This window comes from Etheostoma spectabile, chromosome 1 (genome assembly GCF_008692095.1).
Source record: "Etheostoma spectabile isolate EspeVRDwgs_2016 chromosome 1, UIUC_Espe_1.0, whole genome shotgun sequence".
NCBI classification, from domain to species: Eukaryota; Metazoa; Chordata; class Actinopteri; order Perciformes; family Percidae; genus Etheostoma; species Etheostoma spectabile.
The window spans coordinates 26,271,436-26,283,219 of record NC_045733.1 but is presented as its reverse complement, the minus strand read 5'-3'; the positions used below and the strand labels follow the sequence as shown (position 1 = coordinate 26,283,219).

The window sequence follows — 11,784 nt, the reverse complement described above, 5'->3', positions numbered from 1 at the left end:
TTTTTTTTGGGAGGGGGGGAAAGGGGGTCTCTTATCGGCGTCTCGGCAGGATGCTGCCGCAGCCAGTTTTCCTTGACTGTCAATTAAAGAGGGGATCATTAACTTCAAGGGTATAAATGTTCTAACACTGGTATTACGTTGGGAAGCTAAGTCGCTGACAGATGTTCCAACTTTAATTCTCCACTTGTTTTTTTGTCCTTTAATTAATTTATGTATCACTATTCGGGTTTTAAATATTTTTTCCCCCTGTCTGCTCTTTGTTAGCCTCTAATCTCAGTTACCATGGTAGTCGCAAAGACGATTGGGCCTTGTCACTCGCCTGTGTTTCTTATGTGGTTCAATCGGCTAATGTATTCAATATCACCCAAACCAAAAGGTAAACAGTATCTAATGGCGCGTGTATTCCTGCATTGCCTCATTGCAGCCTGGAGGCACTGGGCGGGAGGAGAGCAGCATGTCTGCCTCTTGTTCTCCAGGCTTTTCAGAAGGACCCCACTACTTAGAACGGGGCTTGATAAAAACAAAATGAGCGCAGCTTGTATCTCTGTACACGTGTGTTTTTTTTTTTTGGTAGGTAAACAAAAGTAGTTTACTACTTTGGGGTTTTCTTTTGAAAGCTCTGTTGGTGGTTGTGAACCGTAAGTATGACAGCTGCGGTTGAGATTTTCTCAGAGTCTAAGCACAGACGTAGAGTTGTGACGGGATACAGTAAGGCGTATTCTGTAGGTAACCACATAGTGAAAGAAAGAAAACAAGAGGAGGAGAGATGTTAAGGAGAGTGGGAGAGAGATAGGCGACAGACACTGCTAATGGGCAAACTCTCTTCATCCACTGCCACTGCCATCACTACCACCACCCTGTTCTCTCATGACAGCTCTTTTCCTTTGTTCTCCCCCTCGGCCCACTCTCTGCCGGGGATTGGTGACAAGTTTTCGCATGCTGATCAAACGCCGCGGTGACACCTGATTAGGATATAGTGCGTGTTTACAGCCATGCATGGCGAGGACCCCCCCCCCCCCAAATTCAGACAACAAGGGAGACCTCACCTTGACTAATTAAATTTGCACTTGCAATGCCAGCTGTGACAGCCACTGGAGGGCTGCATTTATTTATGTCACTCCATACATACTTCCTATGACGTTCATGGAGACTGAGTTTGCAGAAGCTCCTCTGTTTCCCCGCAGTACATTCCTGTGTGTAATAGACTGGCTTTTTGAAATTGCTTCTGACTGATAACCCCAAAAAATATTTCAACTTTTATATTTTGCCATTGTTATATCTTTTCTTATTATATTTCTGGCAGGTGGCACAACAAATTAATTTGCATGATTGTGGCATTTAGATGGTAAATATGAAAACGTGATCAATGTTATGTATTATCGAATGACATTTAGTGGTAGCCAGTTGATGGTCTGACTTTGGTAGTGTCAGTTGTGCGTGCTAAAGCAAATTTAATTTAGAGTTATCACTTAGATTAGATAATACTTTATTTATCCCACAATGGGGAAATTCACTTGTTACAGCAGCAGTTTTTCCACAATAAAAAAACAAACAACAGGCAAACAACAGACAGTGTGTAAAAAGTACTGAATGAATGTAAAGTGGCATTATCTAAAAAGTATTGTAAAGTAAAGTGAGGTGGCCATATTACGATACATATTGCAATGTAAGTAAGTAAGTAAGTGACGGGAAATTACATTGAATCTAATTAAACAATATAGCAAAAGTAAGTAACCATAATTTAATTGATATTTTGAGTGAGTCTTTGAGGTACAATTTAGAAAGGGTTTCGAACCCTTGTTTAAAATAATGCGATTTGTGAGTTCCTCTCTCCGTGTGTGTATTTAATCATGGATTAATGTGCGGACATATGTGTGCTTGTATATGATCTGTCTTTCAGAGCGTGCGTGTGTGTGTATCTAAATCAGCGTTGAGAGTGTAAAAGGCCCCAGCTGAAGTGAGCAGGACATCAGTCACCCGGTAGCAGGAGACAGGGCCTGGTAATTTGTGGCTCTCCCCCCACTCTCGCTCACTCATTCCCACTCTTTTTCTGTCTCTCCACCCCCCCCATCCTGCCTCCCCAGCCTTAAATTGACCAGCTCGACTGCTGGTCATGCTGTATTACATGGGTTAGATGAAGTAATTATTTCTAGGCCACTGACTACAAGCAAGATTAATAGTTTTTGAAACGGCCATAATGGAGGGCTGACCTGCCGTGACATAAGCATTATTTCAAGCTCACCTCCACTCTCATCCCTCTCACCTCTGGGCACTGGCAGAGTGTGATTTATACCTGGGTTAATGAGGGGAGGGGACCTAGGAGCCCAGGTCCACCAGCCTACCAGTGCAGTGTTACAGGCCCGCTCACCCTTCTGAAAAGACAGTGGGGTCACACGAGGAAGGCTGATGTTTTGCTTGATTGAGCTTTGGAAACAAGATGTAAAGTGATTAAAATCGACATCATTTGTGAATGTCAGCGTTTTACTGAATGTTGTAATTTGATTAGAAACTTGAATGGTTTAGGCTGTTCTTTGGACAGGATCGGTGCTTACTGAGATGTCTTTGAAAGAATAAAAACAATATGCTGCTGATATCCAATTGGTCTGTCCTGGGTTGCTTCATATGCCCCCCTCCCCCACACACACACACACACACACACACACACACACACACACACACACACACACACACACACACACACACACACACGCACCCCTGATGCTCTGAAGGCACAGAGAAGCCAGGAAGCTGTCACTAGGTGGCACTTGGACATCGTGTTATCAGATGCTCTCTCCCCTTCACCCCACCCTCCTGATCCCCTCCCTCTCTTGCTCCCTCCCTCCTTTCTTGCCTCCCTCACTTCCTCCCTTCCCTCTGTGCTAAGTACACCTCAGATGTCAGGGTGTTTTATTTTTATTGGACGAGGGTATTGTGTAATGCATTCACCTCCGTTCCTGCCAGCTGTTAAATGCCCCAGAACATGGTCTGGCCAGGCTCCGCCCCGTTAACCCCTCTGATTGGCTGTAATAATTAGCAGAAGTGAACAGTAACTTTGGCACCTAGTAAGGGTTTGGGACAGATTGCGGGCCCCTGATACATACGTGACAGAATGGTCCGGACTTAAGTGACTTGGGTCTGGCCCAACCTGCCCACATCTTCCCCCCGCGACTCAAGTGCATGTGTGTATTTTAAGCTTTAATATTAACTCTCAACTTAAACACATGCATGCAGTGTGGCACCAGCAATTACATTTTCAAATGGCTGGGTTTGTAAACCTCCAGAATGTTAATCTGTCACCATTCAAGCTTTTGGGAAGAGTGAAAAGAGGATTAAGCTTTTCAATTCCTGGTAGAATATTTCCCTTTGTTCAGAATGAGTGAAGGAAAAATAAATAAAGAAATGAGGTGGCTTCTCAAGCAAGACAAGTGCCGTCTGCTATACTTCAGGATTTGGCTAATGCCATTATAGCAAACTTATCTGCTTCAGGATTCCAGGAAGACAGGTTGACGGCCGTGTAAACAGCCACAAATGATATCCGGCCCTTAATTCAATATTAATCTGAGGTCACATCATAATGCCAGTTTATCTGGGTCAAAGACTACATGAGATAGAATTAGACCTGTCCTACATGTTCAGTCCACATCTGTTTTGTGCCATATGTTTTTCTAGTGGCTTAGGTGGTTGTCAGCATTTAAACTTAGGCCACTGCTCTATCTTGTTAACAATACCATATTCAAAAATCTGTTCCAACAAATAGGTCTGGAACAATAATTTAATACCTTGTATGGCTAGTTGTCTTTGGAATAATATGATACAATTGATAGCAATTTTTAACACAAAGTCACATTTTGATGGATAGGAAAAACCGAAGAAGACAGGATCCTCTCTATTTTGACATGTTGTATGATCTTCTGCTACTTTTTCCCCTCAAAAATGTCTCATTTTATAGGTTGTGTGTGTATGTGACATGCAGCTGAGTTGATGGTAAAGTATCCTTGAAGTGTTTTGTCAAGTACCACACTTTATCAAATCTTATGTTCAGCATAAGGTTATAATATACCACATGATAATTGTCACCGCTGTCAGCCAATCCTGCACAGTACCCCTGTCTCAGCCTCTCGTTTACCCTTGACTCCCAGCCCCTCCGGTCGGATTGCACATCATCTTTATCCCAGATGAAGTACCAGACTCGGTAGTGTCAGAAGCTGATCTAATATGGAGCCGAAAGGACACAGAGCTGGGAAATCATCGTCATTTGAAGAGGTTGCTTGTCACATGATGGGTTTGATCAACCCGTGCCATGGTACACAGAGCTGGGTCTTTGCACAGTCTTAACAGTGGTACTGGATTAGAGACACAAGCCACTTCTACTGTGATCAGTCACTCACACAAGGAGACATGCGGCAGGACTGAAATCCTCCTTGAACACTTTATCCACATCATATACAGGCTTCTTCGTCAAGCCTACTGTATGGAAATGAGGAACATCGCTGTTGACAATGATTGAACATACATGCCATTTCTTTCTTATTTATTTAGGCCCTTTTTGCATGCTTTATTCTATAGCAATATGTTTTAGCTGCAACAATACAGGTACTGACTTGATTGTGTTGGTCTATGGCGGCTTGACCTGCCTGAATACCACTGAACTGTAACATGTTGAGACAATGGCAGTTTGTGTGGAGAGCCTGGCTCTACACCCCTCAGACACTGTGTATGGCTAAGTGCTATTGAATTGTTTATTGTCACAAATCACAAACCTTTCAATGACTAGGTGCAGCCACCATACACCCACTCATCCATCCATCCAGCTGCTCTGCCCTGAGCAATGTGTTGGTTTGCTGGGCTCTGAGGAGCGTAGCGTCAGCCTCCAGAGCCGGGGATTTTAAACGCTCCACCTGCTTATCGATCTCTTCTGCCCCGCTGAGCCAGCCAAGCTCGGCCGAGAGAGAGAGAGAGAGAGAGAGAGAGAGAGAGAGAGAGAGAGGGCAATCTGGTGGCTTCAGTCCTCTGGTACTCAGGTCTGTCCTTGACACTGCCTGTGGGACAGGCCTGGAGGACGCCTCTTGTCCTCCCTGTAAGCTCCGCATCTAGCCCCTACAGCTAGCCGGCCCTCCTCCTGGGCCATACTGCACTTTGCACAGCCATATTGATTTTTTGGAGGGGTAGGAAACGTGTGGCTGGGTGAATGAGAGAGGGAGGGGGAAATGGAGAAATTGAGGTAGCTTTCTAAAGCACTGACTTCTCCTTGACTGCACCTCGAGACGCGACAACCCTGTTAGAACAACTCAGTGGCCCTGGTGCCCTGCTGAAAACTGCTAATAACAGTCTTTCAATCAACACTGTCCTTCCTCTCTTCTCTCACCATCCCTCCATCCCTCCCCCCTCCTCATTTTCTCTCTCTTTCTCTCTCTCTCTTTCCCCTGACTTACCCCTTGATGAACTGGACCCTGCCTGAATACCAAGGGACTGTGTCTGCATTAAAACGGGCCATTCCACATGGAAAACAGCTGACCTCATGAAAGCATGTTGTAATTTGAAGGTGAAAACTAAAAAGCTTTTCACGATCGACATAATCTTAATGGAAACATTACGGGCCGGCCGCAAACTAACAATTAAGGCAAAATGGCAAATGGTCCTTGCTTGTCTGTGGTGGTAGCCAGGACTTCATATGGCTCTTGTGACGACAAGGCTGCTAGTTTGAATCCGGCACCGGGTGTAATGCTCAAAATGCCTTTGAACAAAATGATTACCCCCAGTTCCTCCAGCAAAGAATGGAGAAACTTTTTATTGACCACCTGAAATCTTTACATGTCTGGGCTGCTCTTGTGTGTGTGAAATTGTGTTATGTGGGTGTGAAGCCGCTAGTATGTTTTTGATAAAGAGCATGCTCAGTGAGTGTCTCCCGGATAAATAAAAAGGTTATGTAAGGCATACATCGACAGATCTCTTAAATTGCCCTTCTCTCTTTCTCTTCTTTTTCTCTCCTCTTCTCTCCAGATTTGACACCTGCTAAAGGTCACTGAAACATCTTTTTCCCCTTTGAGGTGTAGATAAGTGTGAAATAGATGTTGACACTATAGACACATTGAAAAGCACTTTAACACAGTCGCCATGTGCCAACCTGTCTGTGCCTGGCTTTGTGCATTTGTAAATACTTTTGAATGATTGATCTGGAAACCTGGGTCTCTCTGTAAGCCTTTCAGGTGCAGTGACAGAGATAAAAAAACAGAAGAGGTCAAGTACTTTCTTAATCTCTCCCTCTTTCACACGCATGCACACATACTGTCCACCTGAACGAATTACACATACCCTCGGATGGCTGGAAAAGTAGCTTTAAGTAAGTGTGCGTGTGAGAAAGTGCACACATGGCTCACAAAGGGAGAATTTGATAGGACTTTTGATGTTCAGTTAAAACGGCATACCGGATGTGTGTTAGTGTACCTTATCTTGCACGTGTGACATTTTTCAAATGTGACTGGGCCGCAATAAAGGTCGCATGTGTGTGTGAATGTAATTAATGACTGGCAGTGATCCCCCACAGCTCTGGTAATGTGCTTAGATCAGTGTTATAAACAGGGCGTGAAAGGTCTGCCCAGCGCCAGCCCTTTAAATGACTGGCCTCTTGTTCAGGTAGATGGATGGAAATGTTCTAATATTAATGACCACATCCCCCGCCGACCTGTCGCGAGGTGAAATGAGCAACGCAGCCTTCAGCCTCCAACAACAATTAACAGGCCAGAGCCGGCCTGTCTGTCATTTGTCATCTCATACCCCACCTGTGGACCCCCACTGAACACATGCTGAACATGTCTGTCAATTTATACAGAACGTTAACTTCATTGATTTGAAAAAAACATATGCAGTGGTTAATGGCAAAGCATTCCACCGCAGTTATTTCTGGTTTGATTTTTTTTTTTTTCTTTTTTTTTTTCCTATTTTAAATAGAAAAAAAAGGTTTCAGAATTTGATTAATTGACTATGACCCACAATATGTGTCTAAATGAAAAGCATGCTGAGGATTATGTTCTTAAAAACCAACATAAACATATGATCCGTTTTATTTGCCCAAGCTTAGACTGAGGACCTTGCATTAACCGTGATTTCTGAATGTAGGCTAGACCTACATACCAGATTGAATCTGTGAATACATCTGAGGATAATACAGATTATCGAGGACAAATTGACAACAGAAAAGTAGCTGAAAGCCATTTGTTTTTTTTTTTAGATGTTTCTGGAAACATCCCCCTGATTGACCTCTGGCTCTCTCAGTCCAAATTATATTCATGGGCTGGTCCGGAGCAGCAGTGTGGAGACATGGGGGGTTACACATTACCAACTCTGAGGTCAACTCCAACACATTCCAGTTAGCCATTGAACAGTCTTCCCAGTTAGCCGTCACACTGAGTCACCAAACGTCTTGCTGGTATTCTTAAAATAAATGAATGCCACAATTGGTTGTAAACAGAATGTCAGAAGTGAGAAATTATTAATCTTTGGGGGGGGGGGGGGCTTGCCACCTTTTATTAGATAGGACAGCTAGGTGAAAAAGAGGGAAGACATGCAGGAACTTGTCACAGGTCGGATTTGAACCCTGGACCTCTGCGTTGATGCATGAACCTCCAAGAATATGTGCTCCTGCTCTTCCCACTGAGCACCCAGCCACAGAAATGATTCATATTTGACCTGTGTGTGTATATATATTTGGCCTGCATGAAATAAAGAAACATCTGGGAAAATAGTTGAAAAAGGACGTATCTGACATTGTAGTACTGGAGCTGCGTTTTTTCAGTTAGTGTATGAAGTAGGATGGACATGTTTTTACATATTCTAAAAAGAGACTCTTTACAAGTGATACAACTCTTGTTGCAGCAAGAAGCACTGCAACAGAAGTGGAACCTTTCTCTGCATGTGTGCATGTGGATGTGTGCGCATGTGTAGGTATTTGTGTGTGGTGGCACCTAGGTGCCGTGTTATCTCACCATAGTTCAAGTTAGTGGCATACCCTGAAGATGAGGTAGACCTCGAACTATAGAGAGAACAAACTTGACTGCGGTTAGCTGAAGAGCCTTGGGTTTTGGATTCAAGTGTTTTCTTAAATTGCTCCCCATGTCTATTTTTTTGTCAGTTGTTTCTAAGATCAAAGCTGAATTCAAGGCTCCTATAGACTTTATTTCTTTCTATGCATCACACATGGAAACACAAATGTTCTGTTTTTGGAGGGGGTGCACTCCCTGCCCTTCTTTGCGCCCTGTGTCGCTTCACACAAGCTCCCAACATTCTACGATCCGGTGCCAAATGGACCGGGGTGGAAGCGCCTTTGATGTACACGGGTTTGAGTTCGACGTTTTACAGCCGACTTGTCAAAACTGTTGATTCACCATCACTTTTGCATAAGAGGACCAGTTCTGAAATGAGTGTCACACAAGTACCAATGGCTTGCTGTTTCAACACAGAGCTCTATTACACCGCTATCTCTCACAGCCTCCCCGGGGCTGCACAAGGCCTGCTTGAGATCCCAGGTTTTCTGCCTGTCTGCACTCTGTGGCACCTGCATCAAAAGAGAAAGTGCTGCCCTCCTTTGGTTGGAGGTCTTGAAGATAATATGGTATACCTCTTCCCTCACATAGGAACAACATACAGATATCAGCCAAGATGGAAAGAAGATTTACAGTATCTCACTAAACATTAGAGGTTGTGTAAATCAAAGCAGTTTTAAAATGTCCTTAAAGACTTGGCAGAAGTGAAGATGTGATTGTTGATCTTTTTACCTTGCAACATGGAATATATATTTTATATACTGGTTTATATGTTATGTAATGTTTTTATAGGTTGTTGTTGTTAGTATTAGTATTGTCTGTATTGTCTATATTGGGTATATTGTCCTTTTATCTCCCTTGCCCTGGGACCCCAGATGGAAATTAGCTGTATGGTACAGGACTTGAACTGTCCATGGTCCCTGATAAATAAACTGAAACATAACTAACCAAAAAGTGTGTACTGGAAATGACAAGAATTGCTTTCACATGGCTTCTACTTATTAGGCTCTACATTGTAGCTTTTATCTAAAATTTGATTGTCAGCCAAATCTAGACAAGTCTAGTGGGACTCATGTCCTCCTTAAGCAGTCGTATCACATACAGTAGATTACGTTCCAATGCACCCTCTGGGGCAGACACAAGTTAGACTGGAAGTGTTTTTATCCCCGCAGCAACAGAGTTATCTGGCTTGAGCTATTGATGCTAAGCGCTGGACATTAATCTACTCTGCAAAGAACGCTTTGAAGAAAGTGTCCGTTGAAATGTCACAGATGGGAAATAAATGAAATGAATAAATATATGGTACACAGTTTGATACAGTATCTCTTATAGGCCAAGATCAAAGGAAACCAATTGAGTTCTATTCTACCTAATATGTTTTTCTGTGATAAACAGTCCGGCTGAGGGAATAATCCCATCAAGGAAGAGAGAGATTAAAAAAAAAAAGAAGCATCAGATATATCACTCAGTGCAGATGGTTGACGGGGCTACCGTGAAGTATCCGTGCTATTATGGGATTGGTAATCTCGTTTCTTGGGTCAGAGAGGAAACGCAGACCTTTTTCTGCGCCTCATGGTTTTCCTTCTAGAATCAGGTGCAGACACAGAGACAGGAAGACAGACACAGCGCCCCTCTGATACTGAGGGAGTCCATCTGCTTTAGACGGGAACTGGTAACTTCTTGTCTTTCCTTTTTTCTGTGGTATTTCTGAGTAGCTTGATGTTTTTGACATGTGTGTGACAGCCCTGGTTGTGTGCGATTGGCATTGAGGCATCATGCTCGCTACCCCGGCTGAGCGTTTTTTTTTTTTTAAAGGATGGGCATGTATCTGTGTGCATCTATTGGAGCCGTACACACACACACACACACACACACACACACACACACACACACACACACACACACACACACACACACACACACACACACACACACACACACACACACACACACAAATACACACACATAGGGCACACTTTAGTGCATGTGTACACAGCAGTGGTTTGCCCACTGTGACTAAAGCAGACTGTAAGGATGTTATGATTTTATTTATGTGCACACATGCGCACATCGGCAGTAGATGAATGCCAGGATATGGTTGCGTACACAGACTCCACACCGCAGCACACAGATAAAAAACACACACATACACACACACAACACTAGCCCAGAGCCTCACCTTGATATCTTGAGCTTCTGTCATGAGTTAGCATTTGACACCAATGAATGTGTGTCAGGTTGTCAATTTCTTCCAACAGCCTTTGAATGCAGTCTGGCCATGAATAGTGCATGTTGTTTTGTTTTTTAGATTCCAACTGTCTGCAAGTCTGTTTTTGTTTGTTCCAGAATACCTTGGAAGGCCTGTAAAACTCATGTGCATCCTTTAAGAAAACTTTCAGCAGGTGTTGTGTTGTTTAGCCTAAGGTAAAGATTCAGCCTGAAGGTAAATTCAGTAAACTGCTTCTGATCGGATGCCCTCCCATTTCTTATGCCTCCATTATAAGGATCTGTTTCCCTCCCTCCAGTCTTCAATGCACATACTTTCACTTCTTTCTTTTTGATCCAGCCCCCTTTTGAGTCAGGACACACATCTTTTTATACCAGCACTATAATGTTATTAACAGGACATTTTATTTCACTCTTAAAGTCAGGACATGTTTTGGCAGCCGGTTTCCATATTCCCTGTAGTTGGCCACATGAGGTCTTTGGCATTATTAGGGCAGAAGAAATGTGAGACGTCTGTGTAAATGTCTCGGAAGTATACACAGAGTCGGTTCTCTCACTATCCCAACCGCATGTTGGTTGATGCACAGGCCATTCATACTAAACTTTTAAAAATGCAAAAAGACAGTGGCAGGCCAATGACATTTCTCTTTCCCCTGCTGCTGCAACACCATGCAGAGACTGTGTGTGCGTGTGCACCTGTGGGGGAGGAATCTGGGGTTCTGAGCCCACTTACGCACACAGCTACGACAACTCCACCTGCACATACCTTCGCACAAGCGCATACGGGAGGCAGAATGGGAAAATAGTTGTGAAATTTATTTGGGCATATATTTTTAATGCCAGTTGCCATTGGATTTACAGGTCAGAATGGAATGCGTCCCAATGAAAAGTACTATGATCCCTCCACCAGGTTGACATTTTTATTGGGGGAGCACTGTATGGCACAGGGCATCTTTTATAAGGTTGTGAGGAACCCCACAGCAGCCTTCACAAAATCATAAAAATGTGAGACGTCAATGAAAATGACCAAGTTCAAGTACTATCTCAGCCCGTTTTGAGAGCATAATTTGTTCAAATGCATCAGTTTGATTCCCAACTACTTGGTCATTGAGTTTGTATGAACAGTTTGTTCTTGTAAGTCCCTATACTCCTTTTTTGTGTATTGTTTATTTTATAAAGAATATGTTTATTGTGAGGCAAGGTACAATGGTTGGAAATTTCATGTATTCATGTCAGCAAATGCTATGTTTCGGCTAGGAAAAGGTGGTCTTGTGTTCAAAGATTGACAAAGACTTGTGTACTTTAAAATAAAATGCCACAGTGGAAGTGGCATAGAGCCAGCCTCTGAACTATATAGGCCATACAGGCCCATAGGAGATTTGTGTCTCACACACCATATGTTTTTGCAAAGATTCTTAAAGGTGCTCTAAGGGATGTCACACGTTTTTCAAGCTAACATTTTTTTGTCACAGACAGCAAACATCTTACTGTCCACCAGCTGCCTGTCCCCTGAACACAC

At 43.3% G+C, this 11,784-nt stretch overlaps 1 protein-coding gene across 2 annotated transcripts in view; it reads left to right on the top strand.

Annotated features, from left to right (window-relative positions):
* The window catches only part of fto (FTO alpha-ketoglutarate dependent dioxygenase), a gene marked incomplete at its 3' end in the record, with an annotated part of 134,636 nt that overhangs the window by 18,723 nt on the left and 104,129 nt on the right, over nt 1-11,784 (top strand).